Genomic DNA, 19,399 nt, shown 5'->3' with positions numbered 1-19,399 from the left:
CTGCTATTTTCCTTTAAATCAGAGGACTTGTTTGCTTGGTATTTCTGAACAAGGCAGGCTGAAACTACACATTACATCACTGGGCTCCCAAGCCGTGCCAACAAAGTGTGGCACTCACAAGGAAGAGAGCCTTCCTGCCCTGGCTCAGAGCTGTATTTACCAAGCTTTGGGGATAATGTGTACCTCTGGCAAAGAGCTGTCTCCCCTCAGGTTATGCTGATGCCCGGGAAGCCACATTTAGGGATGTCAGTGGACGCTTTACTGCAGGAAAAGATGCATCTGAGAAATAGTGCCTCCTGTTCATTTTTGTCCTGAACCCTTTAGCTTCCAATGCTTATATTTTTCAACTCTACTGTCTGTATCTTTGAGCAGGGTTTACATGCATTCCCCTTTGTATCAGTAGGTGGAGTAGGAGAGGGATAGGGTAAGAATTAACTGTGGGGCTTTTCTGAAATATACACTTACTCCTGAACGTCTGATACGTTCCTGAATGTGACAGTTAAAAGTGTCTGTGTAGTTTGTTTCTTGTTTTGTTTTTTTCTAATTTTTTTTTATCGGAGTATAATTGCTTTACAATGTTGTGTTCGTTTCTGCTGTACATGAAGTAAATCAGCTATAAGTATACCTATATCCCTTCCCCTCCCTCCCACCCCACCCCCATCCCATCCATCTAGGTCACCACAGAGCACCGAGCTGAGCTCCCTGTGCTATACAGCAGGTCTGTGTAGTTTGGATAAACCACCAGAGAATTCGTAAACACCCATCATCTCTGGTTGAGACTCACTGCTCTATATAAACCACTACCCAAATATTGATGCAGGACCATAAGCGCTTTACAAACCTTATTACCTCCACCCTAAAACTTCACCAGCAGTGTCCTCCTTTCTGCTTAGAGAACAAGGCACCGTGAAAGATGGCCAAGAATGGTTCTGTGAGGTTTATACAACTTGTCACCACCCTAGCCTGCCTGAGGAAACAAAGGTCACAGCATTTTTCCTGCAGGGAGGAAAGAGGAGAATGACTTCAAACCATTTCCATCTAGTAACGTCAAAACATGTCCTTTCGCAATTGAAATAGAAGCAAAAATAAACAAATGGGACCTAATCAAACTTAGAAGCCTTTGCACAGCAATGGAGACCATAAACGAAACAACAAGACAACCTACAGAATGGGAGAAAATATTTGCAAGTGATGCGACTGAAAAGGGCTTAATTTCCAAAATATACAAACAGCTCATACAGCTCAATAGCAAAAAACAAACCAATTAAAAAATAGGCAGAAGACCGAAATTGACATTTCTCCAAAGAAGACATACAGGTGGCCAGTAGGCACATGAAAAGATGGTCAACATTGCTAATTATTAGAGGAATGCAAATCAAATCCACAATGAGGTATCACCTCACATCAGTCAGAATGGTCTACAAGTCATCTGTCAATACAGTGGTCATCAGAAAGTCTACAAATAATAAGTGCTGGAGAGGGTGTAGAGAAAAGGGAACCCTCCTACAATGTTGGTGGGAATGTAAATTGGTGCAGCCACTGTGGAGAACAATATGGAGGTTCCTTAAAAAACTAAAACTAGAGCTACCATATGATCCAGCAATCCCACTCCTGGGCGTATATTCGGAAAAAACTCTTAATTTGAAAAGATACATGCACCCCAATGTTCATAACAGTACTATTTAAAATAGCCAAGACATGGAAGCAACCTAAATGTCTGTCAACAGATGAATGGACAAAAATGTAATGCACACACACCCGTATACACACAGACACGACGGAATATTACAGCCATAAAAAAGACTGAAAATGCCATTGGCAGCAACATGGATGGACCTAGAGATGATCATACTAAATGAAGTAAGTCAGAGAAAGACAAAATATATGATAGCACTTACATGTGGAATCTAAAACATGATACAAATGAACTTGTTTACAAAAGAGAAATAGAGACATAGAAAACTTGTTACCAAAGGGGAAAGGGGGTGGGGAGGGATGAACGAGGAGTTTGGGATTAGCAGATACAAACTATATAAAATAGATAAACAACAAGGTCCTGCCGTACAGCACAGGGAGCTATGTTCAGTACCTTGTAATAAACTATGATGGAAAAGAATCTGAAAAAGAGTAGATGACATACATAAAACAATCACTTTGCCGTACACCTGAAACTAACACAACATTGTAAATCAACTATGCTTCAATTTGTTAAAAATCTTCTTTTCGCATATGATAACCTGGACAAAATTAACCTCTAAAGAGGTTTCTAACAATAATTTCCATGTACAAAAGAGTTCTAGGTCTATACTTCTCTCTGCTATCTATGTTCTCCACAAGGGGCAAGTATTGCTGTTGTTACCAAGAAATGACAAAAAGCATTTTTGATGAACAGAATTACAAGTGCTGGCCTCATCAGCCAGGACAGCGAGGTGCCCCGGACTCCTCTGGAAATGAGTTTTCCCAACTGCTGGAGGTAGGTGAGGGGAGCTTTCTGCCACTGGGAGTCACGAGGCCATTGAAAAAACAGGATCCCAAAGCTCACAAGCAACTTAATTTAGCATCGTGTACATGTGTGCACGTGTGTGCGCACGTGTGTGTGTATGTATATACACAGAGAGGGAGAAATACCTCATTCCGTGTCAGCTAGTTTTGAAACGAGGAACAGAGAACAAAGTAATATATGTGCCACAAACAGTTAAAAAGCTATTTCAGTCCCATGTTATATCCAGGGACACATCAACTCTTAATAGGCAAAAAATATAACTCATTGGAATAAATAAATAACTACTTTGGTAGGCCCTCATCTGTTTCCCCACTAGATGCTGTGCTCTGTGAGGGCAGGCACGATGCCTGACCTTTTAGCCGTGCATGCATGTCTCAGGCCTAAGTTGGGGCCTGACCCCCGGAAGACATTCACCGGGTGCCTGCTGAGCGAATGGCACTTCATAATCCTAGAAACACTCACTTCTTCTCCCTCCAATCCCTCACGGTCCAGCCACATCTCACCCTCCACCTGCCTCTCCTACTCCATGCCCCCAGGTCCTCGTTACCTGGAGCCAAATACTCATGCTTTTTAAGGCAAGAAGATCATTGGGAATGGGTCAACCATTCAAGTAGCCCTCATTCATCTGCATCTCGTGGGCAATTCCAGACTAGAATTTCCAGCTGCTTTATGCAAAGAACGGTCACATGAGATGGTTCCCCAACAGACCCCCAGATTACTACAAATGGTACAAAGATCTCCTCAGGAATTCACTGGTCAGAAGTCCTGAACTCCCAGGGTAGTCAGAACTCCCTAAATAAAATCTCTGATCCTCCACACCATAATTTTTGCCTGTTTGTTTGTTTTTTCTTTTTGACAACCACCTTCAGTAAGAAACACATTTCATACTGCAGCTCCGTCACGCGCGTATACATATGTTACTGAAACCCTTACTTGGTTCAGTGCCCTCTGATACAGCCAAATCTGTTCTGTTTGGTTATCTCCTACTCTACTGGGTTTTTTTAATGCTGGTTCTATCCCACAGAATTGGGATCCTGAACCACTAATGGTCATGACATGCAGTTGAAAACCACGGGCCTAAATGGACCCAGTACAGCATCACCCACCCTGGTCTTATACACACAAGATCATAGCTCTCCAGGAAGCCCCGCATCATGTGGGCTCCTAAGCCAAACTTAGGGGCTCCAACTATAACCAGATGAGCTTCAGGAATGTGGTGAGTAAACAAACTTTCTCATTGTGCCATTTCCTAGGTGAAGAAAGAAATGAAAAATTTCGCTCGCTAACTCTGTGTTATGCCAGGTACTTGGCGTGAATGGCCTTCCTTAACCCCCTCAGCAGCTCTCTGTGGTAGTCATCTTCCCCACTTTGGAGGTGAAACAACTGACGAAAACAAAGAGAAAGTAACCAGCTAGTAAGGAACAGAGTGAGACTTCCAGCCAGGGCTGTGCGACTCCACAAGCCACCATGCTCATCTTCCTGACTGCACTACATCAGCCACAACGAAGAGGCCTTCCTTCTTTCCCTCACCCCTGTGCCTGTCCACATGCAGCATCTCACTCCATATCTGGCCTTCTATCCTTCCTCCAGGAAGTCCCCTCCAAGAGCCACTCTCTGCCAAACTCTAGACGTACAACTGGCACTTTATTTTTCCATGAGGTTCTGCAGTGCTTGGTCAGCGTGTGTGCAGTATGGGTGTGTGTGAATGCGTGCATTGTCTATTGCTCTTCTGCTGCCAGAATCACACACCGGCTCTCCATCAATCAGCTCCTGCAGGTCTCAGGGCTGTAGGTCAGTCTCTATGACTCTTTTCTTCGGGTGCCTCATCTGACCCAGCTACTTGAGAATGACTAGCTAGGGCATTTCCAGCTGTCTTGAGTTCCTTCTGACTCTGACCTAGGCTGTTCACTGAGGAGCCGGTCGGAGCTGGGAAGGGCTGTATCAACCTCATCAAAACAACTTCTCAGGCAGCTGACTGCCTGCAGGTTTGGGACAAGGGGTGAAAAATAAGAAATCATACGTGCAGAGCTTTCCAAATGGGGAAAGAAAGAGCAGGCAGTCCAGAAGGTCCACAGCAATCCAGACTGCTGCCTCAGCCAGCTCGGGCTGTGGGTGAAAAGAGAGCAAAGAACATAAAGAGGGAGGCGAGAGCACCCTAACAAATCTGCAGCCAACCAACCCCTAAGAGCAAAACCATCAAAAGAACCAGAGGTGGGCTCTCCACCCTGACCTCTTCCTTAAGCTCTCAAAGGTTTTCCAGTGTACGTGGTACCGTGGGAAACTGGGAGCAACTTGTGTAGACTATGTACTTGGAGATCCTGCACTCACACCCTGGTAAAGGGGCTGAGCCTATTAGACACAGGACAGATTCCTTTGATTGGAATATGTCCTTCTTCGGACTGGAATACTCAAAGCAATCTAACTCGCCAGGTGCCAATTCAGCACATATCCTGATCCAATCTCATTTTTGAAAACTTTTCTAAATCTACTGGTTTAAGAATATGCAGAGAGAGTATAGATATACAGAGATATATGGAATATACAGAATATTCAAAGAGATTATACTTAACACTTTCACTCTAAGAGACCCACATTAGGAGTGATAATTAGTACTTTGCAGAAAAACTGTTTTTCAGTTCCTCTATTTGTGTGAATTTACACATTTGCTTAAAGAAGCTCTAGCCCGAAAGAACAAATCAGGTCTTTTCAAATAATTTGAACCCATATTTCTATTTTGATTTAAGTAGACTAAAAAGAACTAGTTTCTCAGCCTATCTCTGTTTTTTCAGAGTAATGTGAGAAAGATAGCATTCTATAGCATAGTCGATGACTTCTTGTTTTCACAGCTTATCACATATATCTGAAGATTTATATGTCTGTGTTCAGAGCTAGCTCCTTTTCAAAAGTTTCTGACACTTAAATAGCCCATATATCTATAAGCACATTTCTTAATGAGGAATAGTAGCATCTATTCCAAACAAATTTTTAGCAATATCAATGAGCTGATTCCTATGATAGAATATCAGAAGTGAGAAGGAATTCATTTTCACCCCATTCTAAATGAAACCCAAATTTCATTGTTTGTAATATATTTCATTACACCTAAAAATGACAATTTAATATCATCAAATATCTATCTAGTCAGTGTGCAAATTGTCTTGTAATTCTTAAAAGTCTGTTGGAGGGAATTCCTTGGTGGTCCAGTGGTTAGGACTCTGCGCATCCCCTGCAGGGGGCCCGGGTTCAATTCCTGGTCAGGGAACTAAGATCTCACAAGCCATGTAGCACAGGGGAGAAAAAAAAACACAACAGTCTATTGGAAGCATATATGGAACATTCTTCAGGATAAATCCCATGCTAGGCCACAAAATAAGTCTTGATAAATTTAAGAATATTGAAATAATGTCAAGCATCTTTTCTGACCACAATGGTATGAAACTAGAAATCAATTACAAGAAGAAAAGTAGAAAATTCACAAATACCTGGAGATTAAACAACATGCCACTGAACAACCAGTGGGTCAAAGAAGAAATCAAAAGAGAAACCAAAAAATATTGTGAGACAAATGAAATTGAAATACAACATATCAAAACTTATAGGATGCAGCAAAAGCAGTTCTAAGAAGGAAGTTCATAGTGATAAATGCCTACATTAAGAAATGAGAAAGATTTCAAATAAACAAAAAGAGAAAGAGAGACAATCGAAAAGATTGATGAAACTAGGAGTTGGTTTTTTGAAAAGATAAACAAAATAGACACACCTGTAGCCAAACTCACCAAGAAAAGAGAGAGGACTCATAAATATCAGAAATGAAAGAGGAGACATTACAACTGATAACCACAGAAATACAAAGGATCATAAGAGACTACTATAAACAATTATATGCCAACAAATTGGACAACTTAGAAGAAATGGATAAATTCCTAAAAACACACAACCTACCAAATCTGAATCAGGAAGAAATAGAAATTCTGAACCAACTAATTACTAGTAAGAAGATTGAATTGGTGATCAAAAACCTCCCAACAAAAGAAGTCCAGGACCAGATGGCTTCACTGGTGAATTCTGCAAACATTTAAAGAAAAATTAATACCAAACCTTCTCAAGCTCTACCAAAAAATAGAGGGGGAGGGAACAATTCCAAACTCATTTTATGAGACCAGTATTACCTTGATACCAAAACCAGACAAGGATACTACAAGAAAAGAAAAGTATAGGCCAATATCCCTGATGAACACAGATGTAAAAATCCTCAACAAAGTATTAGCAAACGAAACTCAACAATACATTAAAAAGATCATACACCATGATCAAGTGGGATTTATTCCAGGGATGCAAGGATGGTTCAACATCTCCAAATTAATCAGTGATATGCTGCATTAACAAAATAAAAGATAAAAATCATATGATCATCTCAATAGATGCAGAAAAAGCATTCAACAACATCCTTTCATGATAAAAAGTCTCATCAAAGTTGGTATAGAAGGAACATATCTCAACATAATAAAGGCCATACATGACAAACCCATAGCTAATATTATACACAATGGGAAAAAATGTAAAAGCTCTTCTGCTGTGATCAGGAACAAAATAAGGATGCCCACTCACCACTTTTACTCAGCATGGTACTGGAAATCCTAGCCATAGCAGTTAGGCAAGAAATAAAAGGCATCCAAATCAGAAAGGAAGCAGTAAAACTGTCACTATTTGCAGATGACATGATATTTTATATAGAAAACCCTAAAGACTCCATAAAAAAAACCTGTTAGAAATAAGAAATTCATTAGATTGCAAGATACAAAAGTCAATATACAAAAATCAGTGTGTTTCTTTACACTAATAATGAACTATCAGAAAGGGAAAATAAGAAAACAATCCATTTACAATTGCATCACAAAGAATAAAATACCTAGCAATAAATTTAGCCAAGGAGGTGAAAAATCTATACTCTGAAAACTGTAAGACACTGATGAAAGAAATTGAGGAAGACACAAATAAATGGAAAGAACATCTGTGCTCATGGACTGGAAGAATTAGTATTATTAAAATAGTCATACTACCCAGAGTGATCTATAGATTCAACACAATTCCTATCAAAATTCCAACGGCATTTTTTCATAGAAATAGAACAAATAATCCTAAAATTTGGATGGAACCATGAAAGACTCTGAGTAGCCAAAGCAACATTGAGAAAGAATAACAAAGCTAGAGGCATCACACTGCTTGGCTTAAAACTATATTATAAAGCTATAGTAATCAAAACAGGATGGTATTGGCATAAAAAGAGACACATAGATCAGTGGAACAGAATAGAGAGCACGAATATAAACCCATGCATATATGGTCAATTAATTTATTAAAAGGGAGCCAAGAACACTCATTGAGGAAAGGATATTCTCTTCAATAAGTGGTACTGAGAACATTGGACAGCCATGTGCAAAAGAATGAAACTGGGCTACTATCTTCCACCATACACAAAATCAACTAAAATGGATTAAAGACTTGAACATAAAGCCTGAAACCATAAAGCTCCTGGAAGAAAACATAAGCTCCCTGACGATGGTCTTAGAAATAATTTTTTGGATTTGACACCAAAAGCAAAGGCAACAAAATGCAAAAAGGCTACAAAAGCAAAAATAAACAAGTGGGACTACATCAAACTAAAAAGTTACCACACAGCAAAGGAAACCATCAACAAAATAAAAAGACAATCTAAAGCATAGGAGAAAATATTTTCAAATCACATATCCAATAAGGGTTAATACCCCAACTATATAAAGAACTCATATAACTCAATAGTAAACAAACAAACAAACAAACAAACCCCAAACAATATGATTTTTAAAATGGCAGATGATCTGAACATTTTCCCAGACATACAGATGCTCAACAGGTGCATGAAAAGGTGCTCAACATCACTAATCAAGAAAATGCAAATCAAAACCACAATGAGATAACACCTCACACCTGTTAGAATGGCTATTATCAAAAAGATTAGAAATAATAAGTGTTGGTTAGGGTGTGGAGAAAAGGGAATCCTGGTGCACTGTTGGTGGAAATGTAAATTGGTACAGCCACTATGGAAAACAATATGGAGGCTCCTCAAAAAACTAAAAATAGAACTACCATATGATCCAGCAATTGCACTCCTGGGTATATATCCAAAGAAAACAAAAACATTAATTTGAAAAGATATATGCACTCCACTGTTCACAGCATTATTTACAATTGACAAGATATGGAAGCAACCTAAGTATACATCAACAGATGAATGGATAAAGAAGATGTGATATCTCCCTCCCTCCCTCCCTCTCCCTCTCCCTCTCCCTCTCTCTCACACACACACACACACACACACACACAATGGAATATTACTCAAACATAAAAACGAATGAAATTTTGCCATTTACAACATGGATGGACCTGGAGTGTATTATGATAGGTGAAATAAATCAGACAGAGAAAGACAAATACAGTATGTCATTTCTTATGTGTGGAATCTAAAGAAGTAAAACGAATGTAACAAAACAGAAACGGACTCATACAGAACAAACTAGTGGTTACCAGCAGGGAGAGGAAAGGGGGGAGAGGCAAGATGAGGTAAGAGATTAGGAGGTACAAACTACTATGTATACAATAAATAAGCTACAAGGATATATTGTACAGCACAGGGAATATAGCCAATACTTTATAATAACTTTAAATGGACTATAGTCTATAAAAATATTGAATCACTGTGTTGTACCCTGAAACTAATATAATATTTTAAATCAACTATATTTCAAAAAACAGCAAAAATAAATATATAAAAATAAATAAAATGAATTATATGTGTTTATTTGTTCTTGTATTCAGTATAGTTTAATCTTTATTGCTGAAATGATTTTAAGTTTCCAATACTTGTCTGAGGTAGTTCTGTCACCTTTATTTTCATATGTTCCTATTTTTCCAAATACTTCATGTATGAGTTTCTGTACCTTTGATTTATGTTGTTCTTCCATGCTTCTATCATCTTCTTATTTCATTTTAGCTTTTTTTACATTTAGCTTATGGTTTTCATCTCTTTCGTGACCATGTCCTTCTTGTGTGCTTTCATTATCTGAAGGAACATTATTCTGCTCCTTATATTTTTTCTTATAAGAACTTTGTATGGACATTAACCAGTCTTTTCCAGTTGCTCCTATTTAAGTGAAATGAATTTTCCTTTTACTCTCACAAAGGGTGGATGCCAATAATCACTTTTCTAGCCTCACAGCTCTAGAGCTCATTGTGTTCTTTTGTAATAAGGAATATGGCCTTAATACTTTCTAAATTATGCTCCAATTTACCCTCACCCATTTTTTCTGCATTCCCTCTTTCCTTTGTCACTATTTTCCTTTTTCTGCTCAATTTTGATCCTATTCCCAGTACTTTTTCCTCAGTGTGAAAGAAAGCTTAGTAGGAAAAGAAAAGGAATATGCAGCAGTGATTTATGTAGCCCATAAAGCCTCCTATACTTACTCTATGGCCCTTGAGAAACCAATTTGCTAACCTCTACTCTAGAGTAACCTTTTCTCTGGAGGGTTCCTCCACATTCCATATAGTCTAGGTGGTGCTGTCAATCACAGTGCACCATCACAGCAATGAGATGGGACCCAAGCAGGGGTAATAAATGGAGTCTTCCATAGAATTAATAAGCAGACATTAGAAGAGAGGTCTTTCTATTAGGGTACTTGGCTATGGGTTTGTGAATTTCAGGCTGCTTGTGGACACTGCTTTTAGCCACATGGAGGAAGCCTATGTCCAAGGAGAGAAAAGAAGGCTCAGATTATGAAGGAAGTTGGAGTGATTCGAATCCTCTGAATCAAGCTGACACAGCTGCATCCCTGGACTTTCCAGTTCCATGAGCCGATAAATTCACTTTTCTGCTTGAGCTCATTTGAGGTAGACTCTGATATTGCAACCCAAAAAGCCCTAGGCTAACACAGTTGCACGCATGAAAACACATGTACATGGCCACTTAAAGGATTTTTCTCAAATTATTCACTGCTCTTGTTTTTCTTGGGGGTTTTTTTTGTTTTGTTTTTAGCTAGAAGAGGATTAAAGACAAAAGAAAAACTTAACAGGGATGAAAGAGAAATTATTTTGTGAGCAATAGAATTCCTTAGCTAAGATTTTGTAAATTAGTCTAAATGTTTTAAAAGTATGCAATAGGGACTTCCCTGGTGGCACAGGGGTTAAGAATCCGCCTGCCAATGCAGTGGACACAGGTTCGATCCCTGGTCCAGGAAGATCCCACATGCCACGGAGCAACTAAGCCCGTGCGCCACAGCTACTGAGCCTGAGCTGTAGAGCCCACGAGCCACAGCTACTGAGCCCACGTGCCACAACTACTGAAGCCCATGCATCTAGAGCCCGTGCTCTGCAACAAGAGAAGCCACCACAATGAGAAGCCTGCACACCGCAATGAGTAGCCCCTGCTCGCTGAAACGAGAAAGCCCACACGTAGCAACAAAGACCCAACACAGCCAAAAATAAATAAATATTTTTTTAAAGTATGCAATAAATAAGTTCAGCTTATGGTTTATAGCTAAAGTGAAGGGAATTAATTGGGTTAGTGAGAACAACTAACAGCACAAGGGCCAGTGCTGACAGAGTTTGAATTTAAAAATATAAAAGACTATTTTGTAGAATGGAGCCTATCAGAATCATCAGGGCAGTTTTTTTTTTTTTTTTTTTGGTATGCGAGCCTCCCTCTGCTGTGGCCTCTCCCGTTGCGGGGCACAGGCTCCGGACGCGCAGGCTCAGCGGCCATGGCCCACGGGCCCAGCCAGACCGGGGCGCGAACCCGGTTCCCCTGCATCGGCAGACGGACGCGCAACCACTGCGCCACCAGGGAAGCCAGTCAGGGGAGTTTTTAAAAAACAGATGTTGAAAGGCTATGCCAAGGACCTACTGCAGTAACCCTGATAGATAGAAAAGTTTGAGAACGACTGCTCTAATATGGACACCTTAATCTTTTAAAAATTATGTATATTTTATATTTTGCTTACTTTAGGGTTTTTTTTAATGATAAAGTTTCAGATTCCTTAGTTCTGTCATCTCTAAATATACATTCATACCACTACCAGCTGGTTTCACCAATGCTACATAACAAGTTTTCAGCTGATTACACGTAGAGGTAATAAAGATTTGGGTAAATTTTGTAGAAGTTTTATACCAAGGTCAGGTCCCTAACAAAAATTAACAATCACTAGGGTATCAGAAAGGCACAGAGCAAACATGGAAGATTCGTTAAGAGGTTTTATGATACTATCAGAGCAACAGTCTCTTTATCTTGAATAAGAGAGTGAACAAAAATCTGACCCAGATAAATAATTTAGGAGTGGCTTTAACTGGCTCCTGATGTGATTCTCTGGATACCAAAATCATTCGTGTGTAAGCATGACAGATGCGAAGCCTTGGGCTCTTGAAAGCAACCTCTCTTCTCTCTTCATTAGAGTGGCTGAAAAGACCACCAGATGCTCTCTTAGACACTAGAGCGACAAGAAGCCCAGGATGGCTGCAAACTCACCCTGCAAACCCCAAGGATGAAATAACGCTCAGTGGTTCCGTGGAAAGGACCCAACTGGCCATCAGTGCTACCAAGTGGGAGTCTCTGAGCCACATCCACAAGGGAGGGCCCATTCAGTTCTGTTGGTAAGTGCACTGTAATCTGTCCACACAGAGTTCTGTTGTTCTACTTCATGCCACAAGAGAGATGTGTGAGAAAGAGGACCAGCCAGGAAGATACAAACCCCTATTATTTTCTTTAGTGATTTTTTTTTTTAACAAAAGAACTCATTTCTGTACCTTTTTCCTTAAAGTCCCTAAAATCAAAGGGGGCTAGTTCTTGATATAGATGAGGGAGGGGATCAAAAGGATGCCAGTCATCCTGTGTTTTGCTTAATTTGTTCCAAAACAGTGAATGCACTTCTCCCAGGTTTGCTCTTCTAAGAACTGAACTTGGCCATTTCCCAGACAGCTCTAGAAGTTGGCTAACAATCAGAACTTGGGTCACAGGTTGGAAATCATTCTTTTTTTTTTTTTTTTTTTTTTTTTTGCGGTACGCGGGCCTCCGGCAGGCGGACTCTCAATCACTGCGCCACCAGGGAAGCCCTGGAAATAATTCTTTGAATAACCCTCCTGGCTTTCCCACACATCCTGTCCCCAACCACTTCCTATTAGCTCAGGGTGCCTTGCAGCAAAAGTTTTTCATTTACTTCTGCTGTTAACCCAGCCTAGAAAGAGGAACTCCTGCCAGGCCCTTTATAGTAGCAACAGCAGCAGTAGTTACTAGCAACAACAACAACAACAAAAATTGACAAATACTATCACCTTTGATTTCACAGCAGTCCCATGAGGGAAGGTAAGTACTGTGATCTTTTTTTTTTAATAAATTTATTTATTTATTTATTTTTGGCTGCACTGGGTCTTCGTTGCTGTGCATGGGCTTTCTCTAGTTGCCCCAAGCAGGGGCTACTCTTCTCTTGCAGAGCACAGGCTCTAGGCACTCGGGCTTCAGTAGTTGTAGCACACAGGCTCGGTAGTTGTGGCTCGTGGGCTCTAGAGCGCAGGCTCAGTAGTTGTGGCTCGCGGGCTTAGTTGCTCCGTGGCATGTGGGATCTTCCCGGACCAGGGCTCAAACCTGTGTCCCCTGCATTGGCAGGTGGATTCTTAACCACTGTGCCACCAGGAAAGCCACCAGTACTATGATCTTCTGAGATTCAGAAAAGTGAAGCTGGACAGGAAGAAAGCAGGCCCTTTAAATTCGAGTCTTTTAGCTGTAACTCAGTTCAAGGATGTGGAGCCTGATGTTCAAAGAGGTTATATCACCTACCCACGTTACCTCAACTAATTAGTCACAGACCCTGAAGTTGACTGGTTAAATAACTAGTAGAACCAGAGAAAACTACCTCTCAAATGTTACGAGGAGTCTGAACCTGCGTAGCTGGTATTGCTTCCAAGGGCTTCCCACGGGAGATGCAATGGCTTTGCTCTGTCACACTCTAAAGAGCTCACTGGTGACAGAATGGGGAAACGGATTTTAAATTGACATAAGAAAGAGATATCGAATATACTTGAAAAGTGGAGAGATGGTCATGCCCAGCCTAAAAATATAGGCCGTTCAAGGAGACCCAAGCCACCCCTGGGGCTCAGAAAGCATCTCAGGTCCCTTCCAGGCCCAAGGTTTCTGAGTCCCTGGAAAAGTGGGGAGGAAGAAAAGAGGCTTTGAAAGCACAAGTCATGATTCAGTGAGAATGATGGCTACATTTTTACTCTGGATAGTGAATAAAGAACAGATATTCCCTTATTTTCTGAGATCCCGGTAGGATGATGAAGGAGAATGGAGTAAGAATTAATACAATGAGAGTTGGAGACACAAAAGAATGAGGGGAACAAGCAAGCAGGAGAAGAAAAAAAGGAACGCGTAAAATTTCCTTAGAGGGAACCATTTGAGAGGACACTGCATCTCAAACCCGATAATACCTGACAAACTCAACTTCAGGTATTCCAGAGAAATAAAAAAAGGGTATCACCTAATTGAAAAAATTCAAAAACCTATTTTTAGTCCACTTCTTCATTCCTTCCACACAGAAATATTTAACCACATATCATGATTGCTGTTATGGGCTGGCGGAATTGCGTCCTCCAAAAAAGATATGTTGAAACCCTAACTCCTAGTACCTCAGCGTGAGACCTTACTTGGAAATAAGGTCTTTACAAGGGTAATCAAGTTAAAATGAGGTCATTAGGGTGGGCCTAATCCAATATGACCAGTGTCTTTATAAAAAGGGAAATGTGGGCATAGAGACAGAGAGACACACAGGGAGAATGCCACGTGAAGATGAAGGCAGAGAAGACAGGAATGCCAGGACTGCTGGTAAGCCACCAGCAGCTAGGAGAGGGGTGTGAGACAGGTTCTCCTTCAAAGCCCTCACAGGAGCCAACCCTGCAGACACCTTGATCTTGGACTTCTAGCCTCCAGAACTATGCAACTGTAAATTTCCATTGTTTAAGCCACCCAGTTCCTGGTACTTTTGTTATGGTCTCCTTAGCAAACTAACAGAACTGGCTCTTCTGAGTTTCACCTTTCCTGGACACGCACTTTCCAGTAAAGGTCTGGAGTGCTCTGAAATTGTGAAGCTCAAAAGCAAGTTAGAGCAGGAACTAATCATAGAGGTCATTGAGTACAACTCTTGTTTCACAACAAGAAAATCAAAATCCAGGAAGAATGAGTGACTTGCCCATGTTTTCACAGTGGCAGAACCATGACTAAAGCCCTGGCATCCTAAATTTTTTTTAATAGATTTATTTTATTAATTTATTTATTTTTTGGCTGCATTGGGTCTTTGTTGCTGTGCGCGGGCTTTCTCTAGTTGCGGCGAGCGGGGGCTACTCTTCGTTGCGGTGCGAGGGCTTCTCATTGCTGTGGCTTCTCTTGTTGCGGAGCACAGGCTCTAGGCAGGTAGGCTTCAGTAGTTGTGGCACGTGGGCTCAGTTGCTGTGGCTCGCGGGCTCTAGAGCGCATGCTCAGTAGTTGTGGTGCATAGGCTTAGCTGCTCTGCAGCATGTGGAATCTTCCTGGACCGGGGCTCGAACCCACGTCCCCTGCGTTGGCAGGCGGATTCTTAACCACTGCGCCACCAGGGATGCCCCAATGTCATCATTTTGATTTTATAAATAAGAAACAGGCTCAGAGAAGTTAGGTGTCTTGTCCAAGGTCACACAGCTAGGAAGTGGCAGAGTTAGGCTTTGAACCCAGCTGATATCCAGGTTGGCTCTTTCTGCTACTTTGTATTTATACCAGGGTGTGCACGTAGCTGCCTGCATGTGGGTTTTGAGATTTGCTACTTTTTGGCTGTAATTGATTTCATCAGTGTAATTGCATGACTTTTACTTTATGGCATCTTTATCCAACCCTCCATCCCTTACGGCCATGTCTGGTTTTTTTTTATAAACTGCGGCAAAATATTCATAACCTAAAACTTACCATTTAACCATTTTAAGTGCACGGTACTCGGGCATTACGTGCATTCTCATTATTGTACAACCATTCACTGCTATCCATCTCCAGAACGTTTTCATCACCCCTGAAAAAATACAGGATGTTTCCCGTGTTGCTGTGTCATCCTTGCCCAGGGGCCACACTAATTGTCTCTGTATGACTCTAGGTGCTGCCCACGTGAGCACAGCGGGCGTGTGACTCAGCCATCGGTTTTCTAATTCGTGGCTCCTCTCCAATTTTTCTTTCTTCTTTTTCTTTCTGTGACCTGCTGCCTGCTGCTCAGTGATGAAACGGACTGTCCTATTCACACAGGTGCCTGTTCAGAGTCCCGAGCCAGACGAAGGAGCAATCAATGTGATTCTCTGCAAAATGGCCTGGCTTGGATCCTGGCTTCATCTCTGCCTCACCAATCCCCAGAGTGAGCAAGGAACGAGGAGAAGATTCACAAACTGCCTAATTCAAATCTGAATCCGTTAGTGACTCTGTTTTGCTCTACTTTGGGGTCACTGGGGTGAGACTCAGAGCACCGCCCAGTGCTAGGGCTGGAGGAAGAGATGGGGCTCATCAGGTCTGTGCCGCCCTTGATTCACAGGTAAGACCAGTGAGGATCCAACAGGCAGGACTCGGGACCCTACCCAGAGCTCTCTCCACCTTGACATCTGCTGGCTAGTCTCACCCAATACCCTCCCTTTTCCTCTTAAGTCTATTTGAAAGCCTTTCTCTCCCTAAAAGCCGAAAGTCTATTTAAAAGCCTCAAGCCCCATCAGCTTCTCACACAAGCCATTGACCCCCGTCCCCCAGGCCCAGTGCTAGGGTGCTACCAGAAGACCTTAAAGGAAATGGCACTGTCGTGGATGCTGTGTTTTGCTAACTAGATCCCCACGTCAGGACAACAGGGTTGTTTCCTCAGCTTCTGGGAACATCGTTGGCTAAAGCCCTCAGCTGCTGGCTCTCTCTGGACAGTCCCCTCCCAGGGCTGATGGCAGCCTGTATCCAGCGACCGGCACCCCAGACCGGACAGCATGAAGACCATCCTTGCTCCAAGCTCTCTATGCGGCTGCTGAGGCGGGTTGTGACAACCCTACAGCCCAGCCTCTGTCCAGTGTGGCTCCTTCCCCTCCCCCATGGGTGCTAGCCCAGCATCTCCTCTAATAAACCTCCCGCACACTAATCACTCATCAGGGCCTGCCACCAGGAGGAGCCAACCGGCCACAGCCCCGAAATTAAAACAACGAGGAGGTTTTAGCTAATAAATGTTTAAAGGACAGTTTACAGATGCCACTTAAGTCAACTCCATTAATTATTCCCTTTCGTATTTATGAGCATCTAAATTATGAGCATCATTACCTCGAATAATAATCTGTAGGTTACAAGTTCTCAGTTTACGTAAATTCCCAGCCTCTATGTAGTAGTTGCAGAGAAATCTTAGCTAATGGTAAATTATGATTTATTGATTTATTGATTTATTTTGGCTTGTAGGATCCTAGTTCCCCAACCAGGACCACTGCAGTGAAAGCACCAAGTGCTAACCACTGGACCACCAGGGGATTCCAAATAATGGTAAATTAAAGGCAGAACTTACAGCCAAATACTTTCAAAGACAAAATTATTAGATTGAACAATATGAAATTGCTAATGTGTGACTGTTCTGGGGGTCTGTAAAAATGGCAGTTTCCTATGGTTCAACGTAACATCCTGTCAAAAATGTTTACCAAAAAATTATATTTAATTTGGGATGTAGATGTATTCTAACGAGTTTGCCTTCCGACAGGAAGCATGTAGGAGCTATGAAGATGTTAAAAATGGCCTTGCCCTTTGGAATATAGATGCTACAAGCAGAACATAGAGATGAAAGTCAAGATAATGCCAAGATCTGGGGGCAAAGAAAGGAAAGTGGCCCACAGACCTATGCGTCGCTCTATGACTCATGGTCCAGTTTGAAGTACTCACTGCCTCTCGGGGTTTCATCCTCATTACCAGCTCAAATGTCCTCTCTCCACTTTCTCCTTTCCCCTTTTTATTCTCACTCTCTCTGCTAGAGGCCTTCCTTGTCTGCAGGAAAGCATGGCAAGGAGAAGAATCTATGGTTTAAGGGGAGGAAACACATTTTGTGCTAGTCTCTCTCCTTTCCATGAAAGGCTCTTTCATGATGATCCCAACATTGAGAGTTTCCTATGTTCATTACCCTTTCAGGCCCTTGTGACAATTCCCCAAATCTCTACAAATAAATGAGCTGATTCACTTCAAAAATCCTTTGTCCCCACAAATACTTATTCATGGGAAGAGGCTCTGAGTTTAGTCTGTTCCTCCCAGACAATTTTGTTTATTGATTACTTTATTGTGCTGATTCGACATTAGTAAGCATTTGGGCCTCTGACTTATACTTTATGCAACTTTGAAAGTCTAATGATTGGTACAGAGAACTCGAGGCTCTTGCATTGTGGGTTCCCATCACCATGCTTACCCGAACCTGGACCAGCTGCCTCCCCTTCTCCCTCACCCCATGTGGGGTGCCCATGAGAGTGCAGGGATCAAGGGGCACAGGGCCAAGAGGCTCTCATCTGCCCAGGACACCCTCCAGGACCTGGTGGGGGCAGCCTGAGGCTGAGCGAGCCAGGCCAGAAGAAGAGGAACAGGGTAGAGGCCTAGTCCTGGTCCTTGAGAAACTAAAATCTTGTAGGCAGGAGCATTCAACAAGAAAACCTACACCTGCTATCAGTAAGTAGGTGAGCTCCTTTAAAAAAAAATACGAGTCTGCAAGTGTGAAGGCAATGATTAGTGGAAAGTGGGGCATCAAGAAGGAAACTACACACACACACACACACACACACACACACACACACACACACACACACACACACACCCCATTCCAATCCCACAACTCAAAGATAACTGCTGTAAATATTTCTTTAATGTTGAATCATTATGTTGTACACCTGAAACTAATAGAATGTTGTATGTCAAGTATACTTCAATAAAAAAATAAAATTTCGAAAAAATTCTCTCATTTCATTTTACTTGGATTTAGCAGAAAAAAAGTGAAGTGAAACTAGAGGAGTGGCTGAATTTTATACATATATATATATTTCTTCAAAACAAGACCTCTTAGTTACTAAGGAACACTTCAAAAAGATTACAAAAATATGAGTCTGACATTAAGGTTAATGGGTATTTTTTTAAGCATATGCTTCTTTTTTTTTTTTTTTTTTTTTGTGGTATGCGGGCCTCCCTCTGTTGTGGCCTCTCCCGTTGCGGGGCACAGGCTCCGGACGCGCAGGCTCAGCAGCCATGGCTCACGGGCCCAGCCGCTCCGCGGCATGTGGGATCCTCCCAGACCGGGGCGCGAACCCAGTTCTCCTGCATCGGCAGGTGGACGCGCAACCACTGCGCCACCAGGGAAGCCCAGCATATGCTTCTTAATGTCCATAAGTTTAAGTTTCCAGATGCTGAGCTTAAATGACTGTCCAATCAAAATCCAAAGTCCTCAGGCTCCCTGACGTCATACGATATGACAAAGCTACAGTCATCAAAACAGTATGGTACTGGCACAAAAATAGAAATATAGATCAGTGGAACAGGATAGAAAGTCCACAGATAAACCCACACATCTATGGTCACCTAACCTATGACAAAGGAGGCAAGACTATACAATGGAGAAAATACAGTCTCTTCAATAAGTGGTCCTGGGAAAACGGAACAGCTACATATAAAAGAATAAAATTAGAACATTCTCTAACACTGTACACAAAAATAAACTCAAAATGGATTAAAGACCTAGGGCTTCCCTGGTGGCGCAGTGGTTGAGAGTCCGCCTGCCGATGCAGGGGACACGGGTTCGTGCCCCGGTCCGGGAAGATCCCACATGCCGC

General features: G+C 41.8%; 1 protein-coding gene and 1 pseudogene across 1 annotated transcript in view; one reads left to right on the top strand and one right to left on the bottom strand.

Moving 5' to 3' along the window:
• Nucleotides 1-18,464, top strand: part of NAMPT (nicotinamide phosphoribosyltransferase) — a 66,032-nt gene extending 47,568 nt beyond the window's left edge. The window contains exons 15-19 of the transcript XR_008617453.1: nucleotides 11,983-12,181; nucleotides 12,874-12,890; nucleotides 15,843-16,122; nucleotides 17,010-17,090; nucleotides 17,302-18,464. The gene's annotated coding sequence lies outside the window, so the exon portion shown is untranslated. The remainder of the gene's footprint in view (nucleotides 1-11,982; nucleotides 12,182-12,873; nucleotides 12,891-15,842; nucleotides 16,123-17,009; nucleotides 17,091-17,301) is intronic.
• On the bottom strand, nucleotides 15,620-15,715 carry LOC112062212 (uncharacterized; annotated as a pseudogene).
• Nucleotides 18,465-19,399: the final 935 nt, after the last annotated feature.

This window comes from Physeter macrocephalus, chromosome 5, assembly GCF_002837175.3.
Source record: "Physeter macrocephalus isolate SW-GA chromosome 5, ASM283717v5, whole genome shotgun sequence".
Classification (NCBI taxonomy): Eukaryota; Metazoa; Chordata; class Mammalia; order Artiodactyla; family Physeteridae; genus Physeter; species Physeter macrocephalus.
This window is presented reverse-complemented; position numbering and strand designations above follow the sequence as displayed.